This window comes from Ixodes scapularis, unplaced genomic scaffold (genome assembly GCF_016920785.2).
Source record: "Ixodes scapularis isolate PalLabHiFi unplaced genomic scaffold, ASM1692078v2 PGA_scaffold7__128_contigs__length_106722199, whole genome shotgun sequence".
In the NCBI taxonomy this organism is placed as follows: domain Eukaryota; kingdom Metazoa; phylum Arthropoda; class Arachnida; order Ixodida; family Ixodidae; genus Ixodes; species Ixodes scapularis.
In genome coordinates this window covers 20,920,226-20,933,237 of record NW_024609882.1, presented here as the reverse complement: position 1 = coordinate 20,933,237, position 13,012 = coordinate 20,920,226, and the positions used below count along the sequence as shown (strand labels likewise).

General features: G+C 47.5%; 12 non-coding genes and 1 pseudogene across 12 annotated transcripts; all 13 read right to left on the bottom strand.

Moving 5' to 3' along the window:
• Positions 1-4,157: 4,157 nt before the first annotated feature.
• Trnal-aag lies at positions 4,158-4,239 on the bottom strand. Its single transcript has one exon. It is a non-coding gene; the product is annotated as a tRNA-Leu (tRNA).
• Positions 4,240-4,308: 69 nt separating this feature from the next.
• Trnal-aag lies at positions 4,309-4,390 on the bottom strand. The gene has a single exon. It is a non-coding gene; the product is annotated as a tRNA-Leu (tRNA).
• Positions 4,391-4,459: 69 nt separating this feature from the next.
• Trnal-aag lies at positions 4,460-4,541 on the bottom strand. Its single transcript has one exon. It is a non-coding gene; the product is annotated as a tRNA-Leu (tRNA).
• Positions 4,542-4,877: 336 nt separating this feature from the next.
• LOC121833314 lies at positions 4,878-5,620 on the bottom strand (annotated as a pseudogene).
• Positions 5,621-7,704: 2,084 nt separating this feature from the next.
• Trnal-aag lies at positions 7,705-7,786 on the bottom strand. The gene has a single exon. It is a non-coding gene; the product is annotated as a tRNA-Leu (tRNA).
• A 69-nt stretch (positions 7,787-7,855) lies between these two features.
• Positions 7,856-7,937, bottom strand: Trnal-aag. The gene has a single exon. It is a non-coding gene; the product is annotated as a tRNA-Leu (tRNA).
• A 69-nt stretch (positions 7,938-8,006) lies between these two features.
• Trnal-aag lies at positions 8,007-8,088 on the bottom strand. Its single transcript has one exon. It is a non-coding gene; the product is annotated as a tRNA-Leu (tRNA).
• A 69-nt stretch (positions 8,089-8,157) lies between these two features.
• Positions 8,158-8,239, bottom strand: Trnal-aag. The gene has a single exon. It is a non-coding gene; the product is annotated as a tRNA-Leu (tRNA).
• A 69-nt stretch (positions 8,240-8,308) lies between these two features.
• Trnal-aag lies at positions 8,309-8,390 on the bottom strand. The gene has a single exon. It is a non-coding gene; the product is annotated as a tRNA-Leu (tRNA).
• A 69-nt stretch (positions 8,391-8,459) lies between these two features.
• Trnal-aag lies at positions 8,460-8,541 on the bottom strand. The gene has a single exon. It is a non-coding gene; the product is annotated as a tRNA-Leu (tRNA).
• A 69-nt stretch (positions 8,542-8,610) lies between these two features.
• Positions 8,611-8,692, bottom strand: Trnal-aag. The gene has a single exon. It is a non-coding gene; the product is annotated as a tRNA-Leu (tRNA).
• Positions 8,693-8,761: 69 nt separating this feature from the next.
• On the bottom strand, positions 8,762-8,843 carry Trnal-aag. Its single transcript has one exon. It is a non-coding gene; the product is annotated as a tRNA-Leu (tRNA).
• A 69-nt stretch (positions 8,844-8,912) lies between these two features.
• Positions 8,913-8,994, bottom strand: Trnal-aag. The gene has a single exon. It is a non-coding gene; the product is annotated as a tRNA-Leu (tRNA).
• Between the last annotated feature and the right edge of the window lie 4,018 nt (positions 8,995-13,012).

Sequence of the window (13,012 nt, the reverse complement as noted above, 5' to 3'; positions counted from 1 at the left end):
GTTAATTTTTACACGAAAACAATGACTGCTTTGTCTTCAAGAACAGTTCAACGGAACAGTCCAGAAGAAGAAGAGTTCTTCCTCGATGGTGACTGCACTCAAGTCACCTGAATCTGCCGGTGTCGATGGTTCGTTGCCAGCTTTGTAGGCTTCTGGAAGTTCGTAGTCGAAACACGTTTTTGCGGTCCTTTTGAGGCCAGCTCTTATAGTCAAGATGACGTTTGGTGGAGAGCAGGTGGGTACGTGGGCGCGGGAGAGATGGTCTGCAGTGTTAACAGTGTTGACATTTTTTTTAGCGCCACTAAATTGAGCACATACCCAAAGCAATCTCGACTAGAGAAGCAAAAGGGTTTAGCAGGTTTAGCCTGCGAGCATCTTTAAAATTGTTCAAAATAACAAGATTACGGTTGAACACCAAAGTCGCTAAAAAAAGTCGCTAACCGCTAAATTAAAAAAATCCGTCGCTAAATGTATAAAAAATCGCTAAATCTAGCGACAAAATCGCTAAAATGGCAACACTGCCAAGGACGTCATAAAGGAGGTTATTAATGCGAAATCATTAACTGTCTCATGGAGCGAGCTGACGTCATCAGTTTGAAGCGCGAAAACGGCTCCTAGTTTCCGAGATTTTGCCTTCAGTTCCATTGGCTGGCGCGCGTCGACGGGCGCCAGCCAATGGCGCCCGGCGCCTGTCTGTGCTAGAGTCACTAAATAAAGCTACGCTTTGAAAGCGTAGATTATTTAGTGACTACACACTCAGTCGCCGTCACCAAAAGTTCCTTCAAGGACTCCACAGAAACTTGAAATAAGCAGGATGACCTAGACACGTCAAAGCCGCCCCTTGGGAACTGGCCAGCCGGCCCGAGCGTCTCAGGACTTTGGGAGATTTCCTCGGTCAGAACATGAACAACGCCCTTGAGTTCCTCTGTGCCAGCTCAACTTTCAAAATACCAGGATCGTGGGGAGGGCCCCTGAAAAAGCTGCGAAGGAAGTGCTTGAAGCGTATGCTATAAAGAAAGGGCACCAAAGGCTGCGTTAGCCAGCCGTCAATTTTTCTGCATAAAAAAAAAATAATGATTTTATTGGCGCGTGGTGATGGAGTGACGTCACTGAGTGATTCAGTGTATTTTTTTTTTCATCGGAGGTGGTTCAGTTGCGAGTAAGCGCTCGTCCTGCTCGCCTTCCTTTTTGTCCTTGTCTTTGTTAGCACTGTTAGTCCTAGGTGCACGACTGTGCACCTGGGATAGACAAATGCAGATAAAACAAAATTGGCGTTCGTCCGCAGCTTGCGCGTTAAACTGCTAAACTAACCTGAAAAAAGAAAAAAAAAAAAACATCGAATTTTGAAATGGAAGTTGACGCCCATCGTCGATATCGCCTGCCGTGGCACATGCACTTTTTTCTTTATATTTTTTTTACGGTACCGTGGCGATTCTTCAAGTCACCCGAAGGCTGGTGTTGCTTTATTTGGTTTCTCGCATTCTGCTCCCCCATCAATCGAATCGCAGTTGCTCTCCTTCTCGACGTTATGATTATGCGTGCACGCCCTGCGGCATCGAATGCCAGCGCGACGTCGACGATGTTTTATCACCCGGCATAATCACGTTCACCTTTTTTTTATACATTTTCTTTTTTGCATGCGGTCTGCGCAGGCCAGACATAATAGGCAGTTTTAGTAGATCGATCCGATGACTCTGATAACGGGAGCCGATACTGCGTGGACCCTTTCTTTGCGTGTGCAGCTTGTCGTTATCGGACGGGTGTCGATCTACTAAAAGTCGATATAGGGAGCTACGATATGTCGGATAATTAGAGAGTTTTAGTAGATCGTACCGATACCCCCGATAGCTCCGATAACGATACTATGCATGCGCAAGGGAGGCGGTAGAGAGTTTTAGTAGATCGTTGCGATACCTCCGATAGCCCCGATAACGATACTGTGCATGCACAAGGGAGGCGGTGGCGGAGTATCGGGTATCGTTATCGGAGTCATGGGAACGATCTACTAAAACTCTCTGGTGGCGAAGTATCGGGATATCGTTATCGGAGTCATGGGAACGATCTACTAAAACTCTCTATTAACGGACTGGCCGTGCGAAGACGCGGACGACGAGGACTGTCGTGCACGTTTTCGTATCGCTAGACTTGCGCTTGTTGCACGATTGGTACACCCTCAGAAAAAAAAATGGGTGTATTGTTACACCCTTTGTCCCTTGTAAGACACCCCCAAAAGTTCAGTTGGACTTACAGCGTACTGACGTGATCTGATGGTTCCAACTTTCACGAGGGGCTTGATAGCCGTGTGGTACAACTTATCAAACTAGCTCTCGTACTTGTTACTGACTACAAAGAAGAAAAAAAATCTGAGTTTTCTTGATTTTACTGCAAAACCCGGTGGTTTCTTTTTGTGGTCTTTGATACGTACTTTAGCTATTGAATAAGTTAGATCGATCGGTACTGTTATCAAGCCCCTCTTAAAATTTGGGGTCGTCTGTTCGACTATAGTGCGCTCTACGTGGAACTCAAGTTTAGGGCTGCATTATATGGGACAAAAGGGTGTTATATGACACCTTTTGGCTTTAGAGTGTAACTAGCGCACCACCGCGCTCCGCACACGCTCGCATTTTTTTTTTCTCTCATTAGATACTGATTTACAAGTTTTTGATGACTCTCGGTAAGTTTCTTATTTCAACCATGTTTGTTTTCGCAAATTAAAAAAAAAAAAACAAAAAACTTAACAAATTTTAGTTAATTATCCAACTTATTGTAACGATTACCTACCTAGTTGTCCCCCTGGCCGCTGTACCGACCTTAGGGGTGAGTACCGTGCGATATATGTATATATCCGCCGTTATTTTGACTTTCGGCGGGTTCTTAAAACTTTGATTCATTGGTTTAAGTACGGTTCATTCATCTGCATATGTTCATTTATATATATATATATATATATATATATATATATATATATATATATATATATATATATATATATATATATATATATATATATATACCGGGTGTGAAAGTTACACTTATGCCGCTTGTGGAGGCAAGTTATACGGCCAGGGGGACGTATTATAAGGAACTAATCGTTACGATCAGTTGTCTAATTAATTAAAATTTGTTAATTAACTTTCTAATTAATGAAAATAGACATATGGTTCCAATTAGAAACTTGCTCAGCGTAATCAAAAACCACTAAGTCAGTCATTTTCAGAAAGACTTTTTGCGCGTGAGAAGCGTAGTATTGTACTAAAGTTACCATTCGTTGAGCAGGTACAAGTCTGGGGCTAGATAAGAGACGGAAAAATCTCGCGGGCGCCTTATCACAATCACTAGCTTTTTTTTCTCCACGCATTTCCTAAAGAAAGGAAATATAGTTCTTACATCTCACTCCAAGTTCTGCCGGTGCCAGGAAACAGGACAGCAGGAGCAAGGCGGGAAAACGAGACAGCATTAGAGTCAACACTATGACGAAGCACATGAATCTCTCGATGTCATCCTACTTGCTCTCGGTTCGGTTGAAGACTGCGCTGGGCGTTCTTGATTTTCTCAGCACTAGTCTTGAGCGAGTGCACGTCCCTCGCGGGGCCAATGGGATGTTTTCCTGCATATGAAGTTCTTTGTCTTGCATGAAATATTTGGTGAGTGCTGTAGGTGAAAGATACAGAGATACCACGAGCAAGCCGTTGTCGACCTTGGCGGCACACTATTTACCAACTTCATCTAACGTGCCATAGATATTGATGGGTATAGCACAGACCCGTACCCATCTAACGAGTGCACCACGGTCTCATACGTGCCTCCCTGTGATTTATGAATGGAGACAGCACTTGCCTGCACAACGGGCAGCTGGCATCTCCCGTCCTCCTCCTATCCTAATCTTCTCCTACTTCCCTCTTCCCCCCTCCCTCTTCCTCATCATCATCCCCTCCTCTCCACACTTCCTCCGCCTCCCCTCCTCATCATGGTGACGTCACACGTTACATCATTTTGGGAAACGTCCCACAAGGCAACGCGCGGTTACAGCCACGCCGCTCATGGCAGAAACGGGCGCCTAAGAGCTGCGCTTTAAAAAAAGTTGCCAGGCTACGTTGTTATACAAAACGGCGACGGTAACCCTTTCTCTCTGAAACCAGTCTACGTGCAAAAATTTGTGGCAGCGGTGGGATTCGAACCCACGCCCCCGAAGAGACTGGTGCCTTAAACCAGCGCCTTAGACCGCTCGGCCACGCTACCGACGAAAAAGCGTCCAAGGCGGTAAAATTCGCTCCTCATCTCTTTAAAGAGTTGATGTGCAAAAGTGTTTGGCAGCGGTGGGATTCGAACCCACGCCCCCGAAGAGACTGGTGCCTTAAACCAGCGCCTTAGACCGCTCGGCCACGCTACCGACAGAAGGGCGTACAAGGCGGTAAAATTCGCTCCTCGTCTCTTTAAAGAGTTCAGGTGCAAAAATTTGTGGCAGCGGTGGGATTCGAACCCACGCCCCCGAAGAGACTGGTGCCTTAAACCAGCGCCTTAGACCGCTCGGCCACGCTACCGACAGAAGGGCGTACAAGGCGGTAAAATTCGCTCCTCATCTCTTTAAAGAGTTCAGGTGCAAAAATTTGTGGCAGCGGTGGGATTCGAACCCACGCCCCCGAAGAGACTGGTGCCAATTAAACCAGTGCCTTAGACCGCTCGGCTTTTTTTTTTTTTTGCAAGCTTGGCGTTTTTATTTATAAAATGGGGCTACTTACATGATAAAACCAGTCAAGACTTTTCACAAACATGGGGTTCTTTAGACATGACGATGCAAGTTCCATATGCGCTCCTTTTCATTGGGACAGGCCCTTGGGCAGCCTTCCATCAGGGGAACCGGCAACATCAAAGCCAATTTACTTTAGGCAAGACTCCAGCACCTCCCAGCGCTCATGCTCTTCAAAGCATGTTTCTTTTATTATTGAGCATACGTAGCGAAACTCCTCCAGGAAGTGGCGCCACGCAGGCCTGCCCCGCTCCCGAACCAAGGTGTGGTCCGTTCGGGAGTTCCAAATGGCACGCAAACCAATGAGAGTCAGAATCTCGACACACTGGCTCTGTCCATGCTCGCCTGCATTTAGAAATTTCATGTCGAACCATGCAGGGTACAAGTCTACCCTCAGCACTGCCCGAAGCTCAGCCCAAAACAATTCTGCATTGGTGCAGTACAAAAAAGTGTGCTCGAGAGTCTCGGCGACAGGACAGAGGGCACGGTTAACACCCCAAGGGAGAAAAAAAACCCTTTGCCGCTCCCATGTCTTTACTGGGAGTACCTCGGTATGAAAACGAACGAGAAGTGTTTTGTCCCAGGGCGGACAGGGTACGCCATTAAACGCTTGAACACATCCGAGGTTTCACACTGCGGAAACATTTGACGATACACTGGTGGCGGCATTACGAGGTCGAGGGTGTCCCAGTACAACCGTTTTCTTTTAACTCTGTTTAGGTACTCCCACGAAAACCGCTGCTCGAAGAACCTAACCGCGTCTCTCATTTCCCGGTAGTACCGTAGTGTAGTGATTTTCTTAGGCACGCTCTCAGCTTCCTCGAGCCAGGGAGTTAGGTATTGTCCACCCAGAACCCGCAATGCCTCCGCCATTACAGGGTGCCTTTCGCGGTCACGGAAGATAAAAAACCGTTGCACTTTAAGCTTTATGTCTAAATTTACCAGGACGGGTCCTCCCTTTTTCTTACTGATAAACAAATTGTTTCTTCGCATTCTTTCAAAACTCGAGTCCCACACACAGGTTGCACAAAATCGATGCATTTTGTGCACGCCACTGTTAGTACAAGGCACGGCCTGTGCAGAGTACCATACAGTCGAAAAGAACACAGCGTTGCAAATGAAACTTCTGCTTAGGAGAGGAACTTGCCTTCCATGCCATTCAATCGCTTTTCCTCTTAGCGTGTTTAAATGTATTCCTCCCGCACCCGTGCTTAGCGCCTGTCTGCTCAGCCCAACTCCTAAATAGTTTTCAATGGCCCCGGACCACTCAATGTTTAGAAATGTTTCTGGCTTGGAAGGCCACGGTCCCAACCAAGATCCCGCCGATTTTTTTGGGTTCATTTCAGCCCCCCAAAAACAACACAGAACTCGTGCACATGCTTCAAAGCGATTACCATTTCTTTCTGGGAAGAGCATACCACAGAAACATCGTCTGCGTAAGCAAGAAGTTTTGCTGACGCTATGCCCACCTTCACTCCTCGGATGTTATCATCCATCATAATCGCCTTGCACAAGGGCTCGAGATAAATAGCAAAAAGAATAGGTGATAGTGGGCAGCCCTGTCTTACCGATGAGCGCACAGGAATGCGCCGTGACTTGCAACCGTTGATTAAAAGACGCGTACTTATGTCTGTGTAGCATATCTTCACGAACTTCAAAATATACTTGCCAGTTTTACAGTGTTCCAGTATCGAGAATAGAAACGAATGCGAAACTTTGACAAATGCTTTTTTAGGTCAATTAGCAACACAGCAGTGGGGCGTTCCATTGCCTCGGCGGTTTCAGCGATAATTCGCATAACATGCAGATTTGTCGTTATAGATCTATTCTTAAAACCATATGTTTGATGGCCTCCCACCACTGTTTTGTACGCAATTTCTAGTCGCTTAGCTAATATTTTCGCGAGGATTTTATAGTCAGTTGTAAGCAGGCTTATCGGTCTGAAGTCGTCGCACCCACGCACGGATTTATCACTTTTCTTTTTTGGTATTAACACGGTTAACGCTTGCCTCATTGACGGAGGGAGCAGGTTTCTGGTATGGACGTCCGCGTAAACCTTAGCCAATATAGGAGCAAACTCGGCAGAGAATTGCTTATAAAAAGTCGCACCGAGGCCGTCTACCCCAGGTGACTTCCTAGGCGCCAATTCTTTTATCGCTCTACAGACCTCTGCTTCTGTAATATCTTCGTTAATAAGATCGACTACATCTTCCGGCACGTTGGGCATTAACTCTAAAGCCTTGTCCACTAGAGCCTGATCGTAACTGCTTGATTGATTGAACAGTCGGCTATAAAATGAAACTAATTCCCTCTCAATTTCTTCGGCTTCAGATATAGTACTCTCCCCGTACATCAGTTCATTGATTTGATTCCGACTCGCCCGTTCCCACTCACGCGTTTTAAAAAGTTTCGTTGGGTCTTCCGCCCTGCCTAGCGTGCGTAGACGAGACCTCACCATTGCTCCGCGGTACTCTGTGTCCAGGATCTCAAGCAGACGTGCTTTACACTCTTTAATGTCTGCCGCGAAAAGACCAGGAGCTTTACTTTCCTCGCTCACTAGCGTGTGCAGCAACTTGCACAGCCTTCGCTTTTCGGCGCGCCGCTCTAACGCTTTCGCTTGGCAAAACGATATTACGGACATTTTAATTTCTTCCTTTAGCAACTCCCAGTTAACCGCGTTTACTTCCTTACTGTTCATCATGTTTGCGATAAGGCCTTTCACTATCTTTTGAAAATCCTCGTCCTCCAGCGCCTTGTCGTTTAATTTCCAGTTTTGCCACGATGACGGGCGTTTCTGACCTTTTATTTGTTCGCCTATCTGGCGAACCCACGCCCCCGAAGAGACTGGTGCCTTAAACCAGCGCCTTAGACCGCTCGGCCACGCTACCGACGAAAGGGCGTCCAAGGCGGTAAAATTCTCTCCTCATCTCTTTAAAGAGTTGAGGTGCAAAAATTTTTGGCAGTGGTGGGATTCGAACCCACGCCCCCGAAGAGACTGGTGCCTTAAACCAGCGCCTTAGACCGCTCGGCCACGCTACCGACGAAAGGGCGTCCAAGGCGGTAAAATTCTCTCCTCATCTCTTTAAAGAGTTGAGGTGCAAAAATTTTTGGCAGCGGTGGGATTCGAACCCACGCCCCCGAAGAGACTGGTGCCTTAAACCAGCGCCTTAGACCGCTCGGCCACGCTACCGACGAAAGGGCGTCCAAGGCGGTAAAATTCTCTCCTCATCTCTTTAAAGAGTTGAGGTGCAAAAATTTTTGGCAGCGGTGGGATTCGAACCCACGCCCCCGAAGAGACTGGTGCCTTAAACCAGCGCCTTAGACCGCTCGGCCACGCTACCGACGAAAGGGCGTCCAAGGCGGTAAAATTCTCTCCTCATCTCTTTAAAGAGTTGAGGTGCAAAAATTTTTGGCAGTGGTGGGATTCGAACCCACGCCCCCGAAGAGACTGGTGCCTTAAACCAGCGCCTTAGACCGCTCGGCCACGCCACCGACGAAAGGGCGTCCAAGGCGGTAAAATTCTCTCCTCATCTCTTTAAAGAGTTGAGGTGCAAAAATTTTTGGCAGCGGTGGGATTCGAACCCACGCCCCCGAAGAGACTGGTGCCTTAAACCAGCGCCTTAGACCGCTCGGCCACGCTACCGACGAAAGGGCGTCCAAGGCGGTAAAATTCTCTCCTCATCTCTGTAAAGAGTTGAGGTGCAAAAATTTTTGGCAGCGGTGGGATTCGAACCCACGCCCCCGAAGAGACTGGTGCCTTAAACCAGCGCCTTAGACCGCTCGGCCACGCTACCGACGAAAGGGCGTCCAAGGCGGTAAAATTCTCTCCTCATCTCTTTAAAGAGTTGAGGTGCAAAAATTTTTGGCAGTGGTGGGATTCGAACCCACGCCCCCGAAGAGACTGGTGCCTTAAACCAGCGCCTTAGACCGCTCGGCCACGCTACCGACGAAAGGGCGTCCAAGGCGGTACAATTCGCTCCTCATCTCTTTAAAGAGTTGAGGTGCAAAAATTTTTGGCAGCGGTGGGATTCGAACCCACGCCCCCGAAGAGACTGGTGCCTTAAACCAGCGCCTTAGACCGCTCGGCCACGCTACCGACGAAAGGGCGTCCAAGGCGGTAAAATTCTCTCCTCATCTCTTTAAAGAGTTGAGGTGCAAAAATTTTTGGCAGCGGTGGGATTCGAACCCACGCCCCCGAAGAGACTGGTGCCTTAAACCAGCGCCTTAGACCGCTCGGCCACGCTACCTTTTTTTTTTTTTTTTTTTTTTTCTTTATTACTTGATTTTGACAGGGACAATGCAATAACATACACTCAAAATAAGAGGTTAAAAAACATCAGCTCACCTGGCTGACACAAAAATGTTAAAATTCTTTGAGGTTAGCAAGCCCCTCAAGAAGTGGCAACCATTCAGGCCAAGGTTGTTGGGCCTTATACACTTCCTTCATAAAGCACATTTGCTCTGCAAAATACTTGTGCACAGGACGCAGGTCGACGTCTGCATGACGCACGGCCATGCGACACCGCCACAAACTGTGAAGGCCCAGCAGCATGACCATGTCTAGAGGTACGCCCTCGTCCCCTTTAACAGGTAAGAAACGAATTCCATGCGGCGTAAGAGGCAGGTCCTTTTTGAGCGTTCTTTGCAGTACGTCCCAGAAAAACACTGCATCCCAGCAGTCTATAAAAACATGTTCGATTGTTTCCTGCTTTTTGCATAATATGCAGTTATCGGTCCACGCAATAGGCACTCCCTTTTCGGCTAGCCATGCTTTGACAGGTAAGGTTTGGCTGTGCAACTTGAAAAAAAAAGTTTTGGTTGAGGCGGGAATGACCATTCTTTTTACACGTTTTAATACGTCCTGCCCTGGACCTTCACTGAAAAACATACGATACAAAGGAGTGGGAAAAATTAAATCAATAATGTCGTTTGTCAACCGCTTCCGCGAGACACCGCACAAGTATTCCAAAGAAAAGCGTGTTGTTAAAAACTGATAAGCACCAACGACCTCTTTTAGATAGCCGCTTACAGGACCACTGATGTCTATGCCAGACGACACAATGAACTCAGGAAGAGTGCTGCGCAGCCTCGCTTGAATGACAGTGCATAAAAGAGGATCTTTCTGGTCTCGAAGAAAAAAAAATCTGTTAACCAGCTGTCTCACAAACAAATGGGAAAGTCCCAGACCGCCAACACTGACCCTTCGGAAAAGATTCGTTCGACTCGTCCTCTCCCATACCGAGCTCCAAATAAAAACGGCAAATACACGATGAATGCGGTGAACGTTAATACGTGAACAATGCAACACCTGCAACACGTACCAAATCTTCGCAGCAAGAAATGTGTTACATACAGATGCACGCGCGAAAATTGATAAACCCTGGCCTCCCCACTTGTTCGCCTTCGCGCGCAAAGCCTCAGTCTCATCGCGCCAGTATTCGTCAGTGTTGCGATAGTAGTTCAATGGTACCCCAAGATACCGAGACGGCGAATCCGCCCACGTAATGCGTTCATAAACAGTCGGCGTGGAAGGCCAATCGCCGTGCCAAAGACCCACACACTTTTCAAAGTTAACAGAACTGCACGTATGGTCGCAAAACGTTTCTGTCAACTCTACGGCTTTCTTTACACTGTTTTTGTCGCTACAAAAAATTGCCACGTCATCCGCATATGACAAGATGCGGACTTCAACAGTTTGTAACTTAAAACCTCGAATACAACTACTATGAATAACGCTTAAACAAAACGGTTCGAGAAAAATACAAAAAAGCAAGGGCGAAATCGGACAGCCTTGTCTCACGGAAGAAAGGAGAGGAACGCGTTCAGTCACACATTTGTTCACCACAAGTCGAGTGGCGCAATTTTTGTACGCCATACGTGTACCATCACACAAAACTGCCCCTACATTTACATGATCTAAAATAGCAAAAAGGACTTGGTGGGACACCCGGTCAAAGGCCTTTTCCAGGTCGACTTGTAACATTGCCACTCTTTTTTTCATAGTGTCGCAACATTCCAAAATACTTCGTGCAACGTGCACGTTCGTTACAATACTCCTTCCCTTTATACCACACGTCTGGTGCGGGCCGACGATAATGCTAATGACACTTTGTAATCGTTCCGCTAACACTTTCATGAAAATCTTGTAGTCCACATTGGTCAGTGTGATAGGGCGGTAAGAACCAACGGAACGGAGTTTCAAGCGGTCTTCAGTTTTGGGAATAAAAATTGTGTGTGTGCACAAAAACGACGGGGGCAAAACATTAAGAGTATACGCTTCGGTAAACACACAGTGCAAAAACGGGGCAAGCTGATCTTTGAAAGCTTTGTAAAATTCTGCTCCTAAACCATCAGGGCCGGGTGACTTTCCCGGTTTTAAGTTGTCGATGGCTTTTTCTACTTCCCACAACATTATAGGTTGTTCTAACTTTTCTTTTAGTTCGTCTGCCAGCTTCGGCATTAACGGCAAATAAGAACTCCGAAACCCGTTCTTTTTAGGCTCACGATAGCTGAACAATTCTTTATAGTACTCAACAAACGCGCGTTGTATGTTCACGTTATCGCTCGTCAGAACCCCCTGATACGAAATTTCCGTGATTTCATTTTGACTCGCATACTTTCTTTCAGCGCCTATCGCCCTTTTCGTGGGTAGCTCCCCAAGCGATAACCGGTTCCATCGCGCTCGCAGCATAGCCCCCTTGTATTCTTCAGTATCGAGAATTTCGAGGCGCTTTTTGATACTGATAATTTCATCCGAAAAAGAACCTGGCGATAGGCATTCTTCCAGCATCAACCTTTGAAGCAGGCTGTTTAACTCGCGCGTTTCTTTCTTTTCGTTATGCTTCAATAAGCTGGAGCGCTCGATGGAAGTCAATTTTATTTCCTGTTTAAACAGTTCCCATTTTACTCCAAATCCTTGCCCTTTTGCGCTCGCTGAATCTTCAAGATTTTTCCGGACTGCTTGTACAAAAACCTCGTCTTCAAGGAGTTTGCAATTAAATTTCCACAAGTCCCACGTGAACTTTTTAGGCGTATCTTTAGAGGAACAAACTAAAAAAGAAACAAGGCAATGATCACTGAACGACACGTGATCAACGGCATATTGCTTGCACGCTCTTACAAGGTCGAGTGAGACATACGCTCTATCCAAGCGGGCATGACTTGCACCTTGGAAATGCGTGTACTTTAAACCCCTACCGCGGGACGCGCAGTGGGCAATGTCTTCTAAATCGCACCGCTGAAGCATGTCGCAGAGAAACACGGTGCTCGCGTCCCGAAACCTTACACTATTTGACCTATCCTGCGGCGCGCACACACAATTAAAATCGCCCAATAATATAACTAATCGATCAGTTTGAACGTACTTTTCAATAAACTCGAAAAAAAATAATCGTTCCTCCGTCTTAATAGGGGCATAGATGCACACCACACGAAATTTGTAGTTGGAAATAATAAAATCGCACAAGACAAAGCGCCCCGAATCACAACTAATGACTTGTTCGACGGTCCCGATAGATTTCTTTAGAAATAAAAGACAACCCCCCGACGTCCCCCTAGCGTGGCTGACGCACACGTCATACCTCGCTTCAAAAAGCCGTACCATGTTCTCCGTCTGGGCCTCGCCTTCCATTTTCGTCTCCTGAACCGCGACTATATCCAGGTCATTCTCGATAAACAAGCGGTTTACCTGGTATTGGCGACGCCTGGCACAAAAGCCGCGCACGTTTAACGTGCCCACCCGTAAAGATCGTTCAAGGTTCATGAACGGTTGGAAGGGAGGCTAGACGGAGAACAAGGTAGGCTCGCAAAAAAAGCGCTTGTGCAAGAAAAAGCCAATGGAAACAAAAATACGGTTGACACTTGCATTGACGTTTAGGCCCGAAAAGACTCACAGGGAGTCCTTCCTGCGACGATCGTCCGGCGGGACACGCGGCTTCGCCACGACACGACACTTCTTGATTCCTGGCACAGGCAACCCGCTGGCGGCCATTCCGCCGGTTGCAGCTGGTGCTGGCGCAGGGTCCCTCGGTCGCTTGAGAGTGGAGTCCATGTCTGTGTCCTGGCACTCTTCCACTCCGGCCTCGCTGTTTTGCACACCGGGATGGCCGGGCTTCGTTGCCGATGGACCGCATCCGGATATTGCTGGCTCATGGTGCAGGCGCTCCTTAGTGTCGTCGCTGGGCGTGACTTGCGCTTCGGATTTCTCCTCGGGGTTGCGCACGAAGGACGCTGCGTCAGGGTTGCCGTCGTCGTTGGGCGGGGGCG